This window comes from Pteropus medius, unplaced genomic scaffold (genome assembly GCF_902729225.1).
Source record: "Pteropus medius unplaced genomic scaffold, Ma_sr-lr_union100, whole genome shotgun sequence".
Classification (NCBI taxonomy): domain Eukaryota; kingdom Metazoa; phylum Chordata; class Mammalia; order Chiroptera; family Pteropodidae; genus Pteropus; species Pteropus medius.
Window position 1 is genome coordinate 6,180,242 of NW_024344371.1, and position 11,339 is coordinate 6,191,580.

Genomic DNA, 11,339 nt, shown 5'->3' on the forward strand with positions numbered 1-11,339 from the left:
CAGAAATACTGGAAGCTGATAGCTCTCCTTTTTTCCCCACCCATTTCAAACTTATGGTGGATTTGTATGATGTATTTTCAACTAGAACCTGAAGCCAAGATATAGCTAATGCAAGGGCATCTTCAAATTACCAGCACATAACTCACCATCTGTACACATGGTTTGTGGGAGAAGGGCAACATTTGTTCCTAAATGCTTACTCACTCACACATAAACACACATGGATGCACATAAAACATACACATACTCACAAGTACACACACGCAAACACACACAGACATATTTATATACACATAAGCACACACATACTCATAAGTATGTGCAAATGGACATATAAACACACACACACACACACACACACACACACACACTTACCTGTCCTTTTTCAGAAAAATGTTTGGCAAAAGTCCAAAAAGAGTAAATGCAGGTTTTTCATAGATGAAAGCTAGAAGGTGATGGAAGTAGGGTTCATACACTCTTATAGTCTGGCTATGGAGTCCATACTATTAACCACAGTATTTGGGGGCAACCTCTGTAACTTAAGAATGAGAATATTTGCCTTAAATGGGTTTACTGAAGATTACGAGTGATAATACACATAAAGCAATTAACGCAATGCCTGGCACACAGTATACACTTATCAAATGTTAGACATTGTTGTTTTATTAGCACTCCTTCCCACAGATGTCATTATCAAAAATTCATATGATGGCTCCACAGCAGTCTACAATCATTGTTACTTCTTTAAATCTTAAAAATTTGAAGAGCCATCAAAAGGAAAAACTCATAATTATTGAAGATCAAATATTTTATTCATAGGCCAGTGTTTTTTCCATCATAATAAAAAGTTGTTTTTCAGAGGAAATTGTGCTTAGTCCACAATTCTTTTAGGCTGAATATTGAGAAAAAGAGTGTTACAAAATGGTAGTAAAGTTGGTAAGTAAAAATGCGGAGAAGCAGTTCCTTAAAGGAATAGAGAAGGTATTGAATGTGAGATAATAAAAGCTAGCATTTGCTACATTTGATTTGAGAAGATAAATGAAGAGGAATTCAAAGATACCATGGAAGTACTAAAACAAGAAACCTGGTTCTTCAAGTAATGAGGAAAATTTGGTAAAGTTTTTTTATTAGTCAAATATTCAAGCTGAAGAGAGAGCAGGCTATTTGAAATCAATATTATCATAAAGAATAGGATAGGTTTGATGTAGTGTGAAAAGTTCTAGACCTTGAATCAGAAGATTTGAGTTTACTACAGAACTTTTCACAAGTCATTTAACTGGAGTATTGATTTTCACAAGTGTAAAATTGGAGTTAATAATTCTTGTCTAAGAGGGTTGTTACAAATCATAAATGACATAAGGAAAATAATTTTTAATTGTAAAAATTCTTCAATGTAATAAATGAATTACCATCCATTTTTATGTTTTCATAATTAGACATTAATTATCTGTTTCCCTTATTGGATATTGAGGATATAGCTATATTTCTTAACAACTTGCCTAGAACTCAGTAAAAACAATAAATATTTGTCAAATGAATGAACTAATGATTTAAAAATGGAAAGTAAATTTAAAAAATGGATGTTGACATACGTCTACAAAAAATAAGAAAAGAACTATAAAATAATCAGATATGTGGATGGATAGATGAATAAGTAATTCTTATTACATGTATGCTTATCTTTCTGTCTTTGGTTTTATATTTTCTTCTATATGCCCATTCTAACACTATGCCTAACTTCAGACTCTTGATTATCAGGTTTACTCAGTGTGGATTTATTTTTACCCCAAGTGTAGTGTATTAGGCTAATAAGAATGTTGTGGGATCTGTTTATTACCTTGGCCTGTTCATTAATGAGACTCATGTGGGTTTCAGTGTGTAATTATCCACCTTAAGAGAATGAGGTGGTTTCCTACCTGGGAGTCAATCTGGCTACCAGAATTTAGAGTAGCATTATTTCACCCCAGCAGTTCAGTTCTACCTGGAGATAATAATATAGATGACATAATATCATGCTCATAATTCTTAGTTTATTTTATCAACATTAACTGATTTATATTTAACAATGTTTGCTGATCTGAATATCTAGTTAATGTAATTTTGAAAAGGTTTTTTTTGACAATAAAAGCTAGGGAAGTTAAAAACTGCACCGGAATTAGAAACTGGATGAGGGCTAGTGTAAACTATCCATGACGCTATCTTACTTAAAGGAAAGAAAAAGTTATAGGTAGTTTTTGAATTGTAATAGAGCTCTATTCTAAAAGTGTGATTACTAGCCATTTTGTAGGAACTCAGTATTCATTTTCTTGAAAAATTTAATTAAAATACTGTTTAGGTACTCAGGTCCACCAAAGCACACTTACTGTTTAATGGACTGGAATCATAGGTAGTAATACACCTATTTCACAGAAACTAATCCCAGTGATTTTGTGGGAAAATATATTTTAAATTTCAATTTTGATGTCAGAAATACATGGTATTGAGAAAAGATAACCCATTCTACACTCTTAACTCCCATCCAAAAAATAGAATTAGATTCTCTTGTGGTCCCTGGAGAGTAGTAACACCTCCAGTTAGGAGGGCAAAAATGTTAAATATTCCAGGGCACAGGTTGGCAAGGTTTTTATGTAAAAGGCCAGGTAGCAACTATCTTGGCTTTGTGGGCCAAGAGGCAAAATTAAAGCTATTATGTAGGTACTTCTAAACAAGAGAGAAAACAAACTTCCACATTTTTATTGACAAATTATAAATATGGTAATTTTTAAAAATATAAGTACCCTTTTGTAATTCAGGTCTACTGATGACAAGAATGAAATTCTACCTTAGAATAATATTTGCTTAATTTTGGTTCAGTTAGTATTCTCTATCACCAAAATCAACTGCAAATATTCATCTGTTAAAGCTGATCTGTAAGATCTAACATATTTTGTCTTTAAAAAAATCTTTTCACAGATAGGTATTGCTAAATGTTGATAGCAGTCTATGAGTTATGATCTTAGATTAAACATATTTTTCACTTAGAAGACATTTATAGAATCCTATTATATTTTTCTCTTGACATTTGCCATTTACCATGTCATTACAGTGCAGATTAGTCACTTCCAATACAAAGTTAGGTGAAAGCTTCTCAGTTGCATAAATGGAGTTTGAAATATAGAAATTCATTTGGCAGTTGCACTGAGGTCTGAAAAATGCTACTGAAACTGTAGTTTGAGCTCATAACCAAGAAAATATTTTGTGAAAATGGATATCTCACATCTTGTTTTGAATTTTGGTATTGTGGAAAATGTATAATTTGATTGTAATCCAGATTATAATCCAAATAATGTTAGTTGTCCTTAAATAAATGTTGCCATATTATAAGTTTCTCATGTAAAAAGACTGTTTGCTTTGTAATTTTAGGTTGAATTCACTAATAAACATTACCAAATCCACAGCAAAAGCTAATTTCCAAAGTCATTTAGTATTTAATAACACTAGATGAGGTTCTTCTCACTCAGAAAAATTTCAATCTTTTTTTCTCACCAGAAAGGAATGAGAGTTCCTATTGTTCCACATCCTAGTCAGCATATATGGTTGTCGTTTTTTTAAAAAATTTTATCCATTCTTATATGTATGTCATGGTATCTCGTTGCAGTTCTGATTTGCATTTTTATGACAGATGCTGTCGAGCTTCTTTTCACGTGTTTATTTGCCATTCACATATTATTTTCAGTGAAGTGTGTTCAGATGTTGCTATTTTTTAATTAGTTTTTTTAATTGAACTTTAAAAGTTCTTTATAGATTCTAGATGCAAGTCATTTATCAGATATAACATTTCCAAATATTTTCTCTCAGTCTATGATTTGTCTTTTCATTCTCTTATCAGTCTTTCACAGAGCAAAAAATTATTTAAGGTTGATGAAGTCCGAGATTTTTAAAATTCAGTTATTTTTCTTTCACAAATTATGCTTTTGGTGTATTATCTAAAACCCATCACCAGACTCAAGTTATGCAGATTTTACACAATATCTTCTAGAAATATTATAGTTTTACATTTTAATTTAGATCTATGATTTATTCTGAGTTAACTTTTATTTAAGATGTTAAATATGTGTCTATGTTCATTGTTTTTGTAAATTCACATCTAATTTTCTCAATAACATTTGTTAAAAAGGTATCCTTTTTCCACTGAATTAACTTTTACCCTTTGCCAAAAACCAGTTGACTGTATATGTGTAGGCTCTATTTTGTTTCATTGATCTATCTGCCAATACCACACTCTTTATGTTAATGTAGGTTTATAATAAGTCTTGAAATCAGGTAATGTATTACAATTTTGTTCCTCTTTTTTAGAATTGCCTTAGCTATTTTAGTTCTGTGCCTTTCTGTATGAATTTTAGAATTAGCTTGTTGATACCAATAGAAAAGCTTGCTGGAATTTTGATTTGGGATTGCATTGAAAATTTAGAGAGATTAGGGAGAACTGACATCTTAACAATATTGAGCTTTCTAATTTGTGCCATGGAATGTCTCCCTATTTAGCTATTCTATGGTTTCTTTCACCAGTGTTTTATAGTTTTCTGTACAGTAGACTTACACTTAAGTATTTTATTTTTGGGGGTGCTATTTTAAATGGTTATTGGTTTTTACATTTCAGATTCTAATTATTCCATGCTGGTATACAAGAATAAAATTGACCTTTCATATTGATCTTTATTCTGTGAACTTGCTAAACTTACATGTTAGTTATAGATTTTAGTAGCTTCTATAAGATTTTCTACATAGACAATTATATTATCTGCAAATAAGGACCATCTTTTCCTTCTTTTCCAATTTGTATACCTTTTATTTATTTTTCTTGCATCTTATTCTTGCTAGGACTTCTAGCATGATGTTGATGCCTTACTTAATTACTTGTTTGTTTGTTTGTTTGTTTGTTTATTTATTTATTTTTAGGTGAGGCAACCCTTGGTTGACCTCGCAGATACCAAGGACCTTGTCCTCTTACAATCCCTTGTTTAAAAAATTTTTTTTTATGCCTACAGCACCCGGTCTTCCTAGGTGGTCTCCTATTCAAGTACTAACCAGGCCCGATCCTGCTTAGCTTCCAAGATCAGATGGGATTGGGCTTGTTCAGGGTAGCATGGCCGTAGACGATGCCTTTTAAAAAAAATTCTTATTTATTGACCTAATTCAACAACAAAATGATCCACACTCTACTGTGTCTTAAAAATACAACAAAAGAAGTCCGCATTTCTTTTATTTTTCTGCTTCAAGATGTGTATGCACTAGTAATAAAAATAATAGGAAAAACTCATGGAATGGAGATAATGTGTGGCACTTGAAACACTAAGGATTTATAACTGCATCACTTTGATTGGTAGTGTCTTGAGCACCAGTGTGAAGAGATGAGAGAGCCACATGCGGTTGATGTAGCAACTACTCAACTCTGCTGTTGTAGCCCAAATAGCTTTAGATAATATGAGATAAATGAGTATGGCTATATTCCAACAAAACTTTATTTATGGACATGAAAATATAATTTCATGCAATTTTCATATGACATAAAATAGTTTTTTGAATTTTCAAACCATTTAAAAATGTAAACACCATTCTTAGCTCTCAGATATAAAAACAGGTGGCAGACCAGATTCTTCCCGTAAGGCTGAGGTTTGCTGACCCCTGATCTTAGCTCTATGGAAAATCTAGAACGGGTAGAGGGGAAAAATAAATGTTTCACAGAAAGAGATAAATTTAGGGCTAAGCCAATACCCTGCCATATATTCTTCTGAAAGAGGGCAGATCTGTGTATACATGTGTGTATTTTTGTATGTGCATATGTGTATAATATGGGTGAGTGTATATGTGTACATGTTTAAATATGAGCATATGTAGTTATGTGTGTGTCTTTGTGCATATATGTGTATATGTATTTTTTATGCACCTTTGTGTGTTTATGTGCAATTAAGTAAGGACTCAGGAACAAATCTTGCTTTTTTCCTGCAAGGTGTAGGAACAAATAGTTGTGTGTTGATAAATTTAGAGATGCCATCTATTAGATATACCTTGGTTTCAGGATCTACTTCAAAATTATACTTTGTTATCCTATTACAAAAGAATCTAGATATGTCTCTTTCAATAGCATTATTCTTTTGACCAGCCAATCAGAAACTAATTGCACATAACTATTCAGACAATTACACTGAATTTAGTGGCAAAATTTAGATGCCCATGCCCCAAGGCATGTCTATGTATTTATTCCTAATCTTATCTAAAATTTCATGTTAAAATATATTGCTCTTTATGGGAGTTATGTGACTTAATTCGTGTTCTAGTTTCAATTTTGTTTTCTCTTTCAAATATATTATTTAAGTTCCTGAAGTGTTTGGAGGCATTATGGATAAAGAGCAAAAGTATCAACTATAAAAAAGTTTTTCCTGAATGACTATATGCAGGGGATGGTGGGGAGGGTGGAAAGGTCAGCACACATTTTCTTGCCAATTCCATATGTGAAATTCATGGGACACTCAGAAAATAGTGTGCGCCTCAATCTACTCAGCTGGAAAGTTGGATTTTAAAAAATGGCGTGCAGAGAGAATATGGAAGCTATGGTGCCTGGCAATTGAAGTGGACTGTAGGAGATTCCCAACACATTACATGTCTCAAATGATGAGCACTCCAAGTAATATAACAAGAAGAAAAAGGTTATTATCAAACACTGCCTTAGTCAACAAGAGGGTTTCCTGCTGTCTGTGGACACAGAGGGATGAGAAAATACGAAGTCATGGTAAGTACTGTTTGCTCCAAAATATTTAGAAGTAATTTTATCATAAAATATACTTCTATTCTGCAAGCTGCCAGAAACCTCTAAAAGGAAACAAAGGTTTGGGCAAGGGAACAGTCCTTGGATCCATCATGTCTAAATCTTCTTCTAATGATACTTTTTATTTGACCTCTAATTATTTCATGTCTGGGGCTGGCTTTTGGGGAAAATTTTTTTGACTTTTATATAAAAATATTTTATTCTTTTATTTCCAAGAAACATTCTGATTGCTTTTCATCCCTTTTTTTGAAATTATAGCATTTTTTGTATGCTTTTTAGCAATATATAAAAAATAGGAAATCGACTTGATAAATAATATATCAAAACTTTCATCTTTCATGAGTGTTTTTCCTGCCTCAAAGAGGACAGATTTGTACCTATAATTAAATATAAAAGAAAGTGCTGTCTCTCAAACATATGTATGTGTCTGTCCTCCCCAAAGACAGAAAAAGGAAGTCAGCCTTACATAAATTAAAACAAGAGTGAATATATCAATCATTATTTGTAACTCTAAGCACAGAGGACACAGCAAATTATATATTATGTAGGAAAGATGGAAAATATCCTGCAGTTATGATATTGGTGAACAGTCTTTAAATGCAGAATTTATGCTGACTAGATTGTTTCTATACTAAAATTACCAGTAATAAGGGTCTTCAGAATCTGAAAATAGATTCTGAATTGCAACTAAAGGTAGATGTTTACTTTTATTCTTATTTAGAACTAGGAGTTAATTTCGTTACAGCGTAGGTTCGAAAGCTAGATAAAATTAATATATGCTCCTCACAACCAAATTGCTCAAATACCTGTGATTCTGTATACCTTAGCAGTATATGAAGATTGCAAAACACCAAGTTTTTGGCATCCTTTAGAAGGAAAGAAGCAGAAGCTGGCAATCCATACAAAATCTACACTACATAATCAGCCCTAGATTGATCAGTCATTCGATCTCTTGAGTAACTGTGGGTGACTTACCCCGCCTACCTCCAGATTGGACCTCTGTAATCAGCCACTATTTCAGAAATGCACACGACCCGTGACTGCATCTCTGTGTCTGTCTCTTTAAATATCTCAGTCTGACTTGAAAAAGAATTAGAGATTACAACAAAAATTAAATCAATATATAAATATGTAATACTTGATCTTAGCTGAACCTAATTATGAGTTTTCTTTTTGTTTACAGATAAGGACATTTTTTTCCCTAAACTGTTAGATTTTATCATCTGTATGACATACATCTTTCATCTCTATACTATAAAAACATCCATATGGATATGCATCATTGCTTCTCAGGTGTCAAAATTTGTTGATAAATATGTAGTTTAAAAGTAGTATAGAAGTGGCATATAACCAACTGTGACTATTAAACTAATATGAAATAAATATATGCGTGTGTGTATGTGTGTGTGTTTTAATAAATAAAGCTAATAGCCAGGTTCAAATTAGAATGAATTAGTTCTATTTGTATAGTCATTTTGCCTAGCTATGCATAAAGACAACAAGAAAAAAAAGCAAGAACCTGTTGAAAATTATAAATTACGTTTGGTGTCTCGATAAATCAGTCAATATCCTTTGTACTGAAATTATCTGTTTCCAACCTATGATTGTTCCCAGTTCATGTTATGCTCAGAGAAAAAGGATTTTCATCAAACAGAATAGTTTAATTTGGTTAATCATGTTTCTTTCTCAATACACCATCTGTTTTGAGTCAAGGTTAAGTTGAAGATAACTGAAACTATTCTGGCTATTTTAAGCAGAAATGAATTTAATACAGGAATTAAATTTGTACGAACTTATTAGAAAGCCTGGAGGGTAGGCTCCAATACCACAGAAATAACCCATGAGGAGACTCTCTGGCTTTGTTATAATCAAGAATGGAGGGCACTGTCACTGTGACCATAGGTTCAGATATATCTTATTTTAGCTGCTGAAATCCACAGATTAGAAAACTATGTACTATTGACTCCAGAGCTACATTACACCTATATATTGGCATGGGCAAAAATTAATGCCCTGAGCCCTCTCAATATTCACAAATTAATTCTGTGGCACTGGGATCTCTGCCAATGTTGCAGAAAAACCCAGGGCCTCTATGACTGTGATGACCAACAGAAACGGCAGACCTATGGTCTTCACTTTATCCACCCTTCCAAATACCACATTAAGGTGATGAATTGTCCCAACCTAAACCACATTCTGAGCTCTGTCTTCAAAAGAGACTTTGAAATGTAGATTTTAGCTTCTCAGCCTCAGGAGTACAGGGAAGCACAGCAGAAAGAGGGTGAAGAGATACTGAGCAACAATGCAAGATAACTCCCACCGTCCATCTGGGTGTTCCCTGACCATACCGCTTCTCTTCCTGTACATAAATTTCCAAACAAAAGTAGCAGCAACAACTGATTTCCGCCCTATACTGTGCAGCTACTCCTTCATACAAATGAAAACATACATTGTCCACGAGAAGAAATTCAAACTTCTATTAGTCATAGAGTCCTTCTCTATGTGATGTTCTTTCTCCTTCTAGTTCACTAACCTTCCCATTTACATATCCCACAAAGTTATCAAAGAACAATATACAATGGAGGAAATCAAGCAGAAAAAAAGGAAATGTTTATGTAGAGATAACTCACATAAAGAACAAGAGGCTACTCTAGCTTTTGTTTCTCCAAATGGTCATAAGATCGTATTTGGTATATATAATGTGCTTCTTTTACACAGAATTCCATGTTTCCATTGCCCTCAGCTGTTTAGGGTTAAATGGTGTCATTTCTGATAGGCCTAAGCCATTCGTTGTCATGCCTGTCTAACTGGAATTGTATATAAACTTTAACCTTGGGACATGGTAATATGAGGATACACCCCCAAATATCCCCTTTATTCCAGTTACATACATACTCCTCTCTGACACACATTTTAATAGCAGCCCTATGTCCCCTTAAAATGAACTTTAATCTTGGTATACAACAGATAAATCTCTTTTATTCTTCTATTTTAAGGTCATAAGGAGCCCCCAGATGGCCTCATGGCATTCTCAACTTCCAGTTTAGGAACTAGTTTGTCACCGAGTGGAAGTATTGCTTTCTTGGATATTACAGCCTATAAACCTGGAGAGCTCAAAATTGTGAGAAGAGTAAGGAATGTTTTGCAAGAGGACTCACCATCAAATTCCAGATTGTATATGCTCATTATAGGAGAAGATGCAACATCAATGAATGCCCTACATCTTACCTCTCAAGATCTATTTGATGGCTTAACACTGAGACCTCTGCTAATGCTGCCACAAGAAAGTTCAACGTCACCATGACTGTGCTTGCCAGCAAAAACAGCAGCAACAGTGGAAGCGTAGCTCTACCTTGTCTCTGCCTACAAATCTCATGTGAGTGCATCGAAGTGTTTGAACCCAGTTTATATCTAGACCCTGGCTCAAAGGGAGTTTGGGAAATCTAACACATCAGAAGGACAGTGGAATGGCTGTTGAGTGCCAATCCATCCCATCTACCACACCATCTCATTTTACTACTGCAGAATTCATTTTAATTCAGGTCACAAGTTATTCACTTTCAAAAGCCGAAAATGATGAATTATTTTTCTGCTTGTTTTCATCCTTCTTTTCCCTCAATTTCTTCCCTAATTATTCAATGGCCTTTATTCCTTGCTTTGCCCTAGATCTTAATTTCGCTGCTGCCAGACAAGTCTCTCTGTCAGATTTGAATTTCTACCTTTGGCAACAAAGATTTTCATATCATTATTAAGTCTGCAACGAATCACCTCAACTTATCTTACCCCCATAGCCTTGACTTACATATCTTCATTGCTCTCTGCTAATAACTATGCTTTCTCTCTTTAATAGCACCCCAAGTGAAGTTTTCCCATGCCTACTCTCTGAGAGTAGGCATTTTATTTTAATGGACAACCCTTTGTGTTGCTAATTATCTTTAGCCAAAGTTTCCATATCTATTTGGTTCTAATTAGTATATATTATTATTTTTGACATTTTTTCTGTTGAATATTTCATTTATATTAATCTCATCTCCTTCATATAAGTATATAAATCCCCCTCTTTTTTTTTCATTCAATAAATATTTACTCAGTGCTATCATATGCATAGTTGAATCCATGGAAATAAGAAAATGTATAGCCTGAAAAATATGGAACAGTACTCTATACATAAAAGCTCTCAAAGCAATTATGATTTTACCAAAATCTATACTCCCAAAATCTATATTTACCAAAATCTATATTACTATATATTACTAAAAAAGGTGCAGTTGAATGTTGACCAGAGAGAGACTAATTATATAAACCTAACTCACATATTTACAAAGTTATACCTCACACTGCAGACTGAGACCTAAATTTAAATAAATGAAGTGGAGCTTCAAGGGTTCAAATACTTTTTACTTCGCCATCAAAGTATTTAACATTGTAAATAAAAATAAATACTAAATAGTTAGGTATTTTAAAAAATTAGATACTAACAACATTATCATACTTTATATTTTCAGTTTCATTATTTTGTTCTTTTTGAATTCAA

The 11,339-nt window shown here is 33.2% G+C and overlaps 1 pseudogene; it reads right to left on the reverse strand.

Annotated features, from left to right (window-relative positions):
* Positions 1–5,018: 5,018 nt before the first annotated feature.
* On the reverse strand, positions 5,019–5,137 carry LOC120608627 (uncharacterized; annotated as a pseudogene).
* Positions 5,138–11,339: the final 6,202 nt, after the last annotated feature.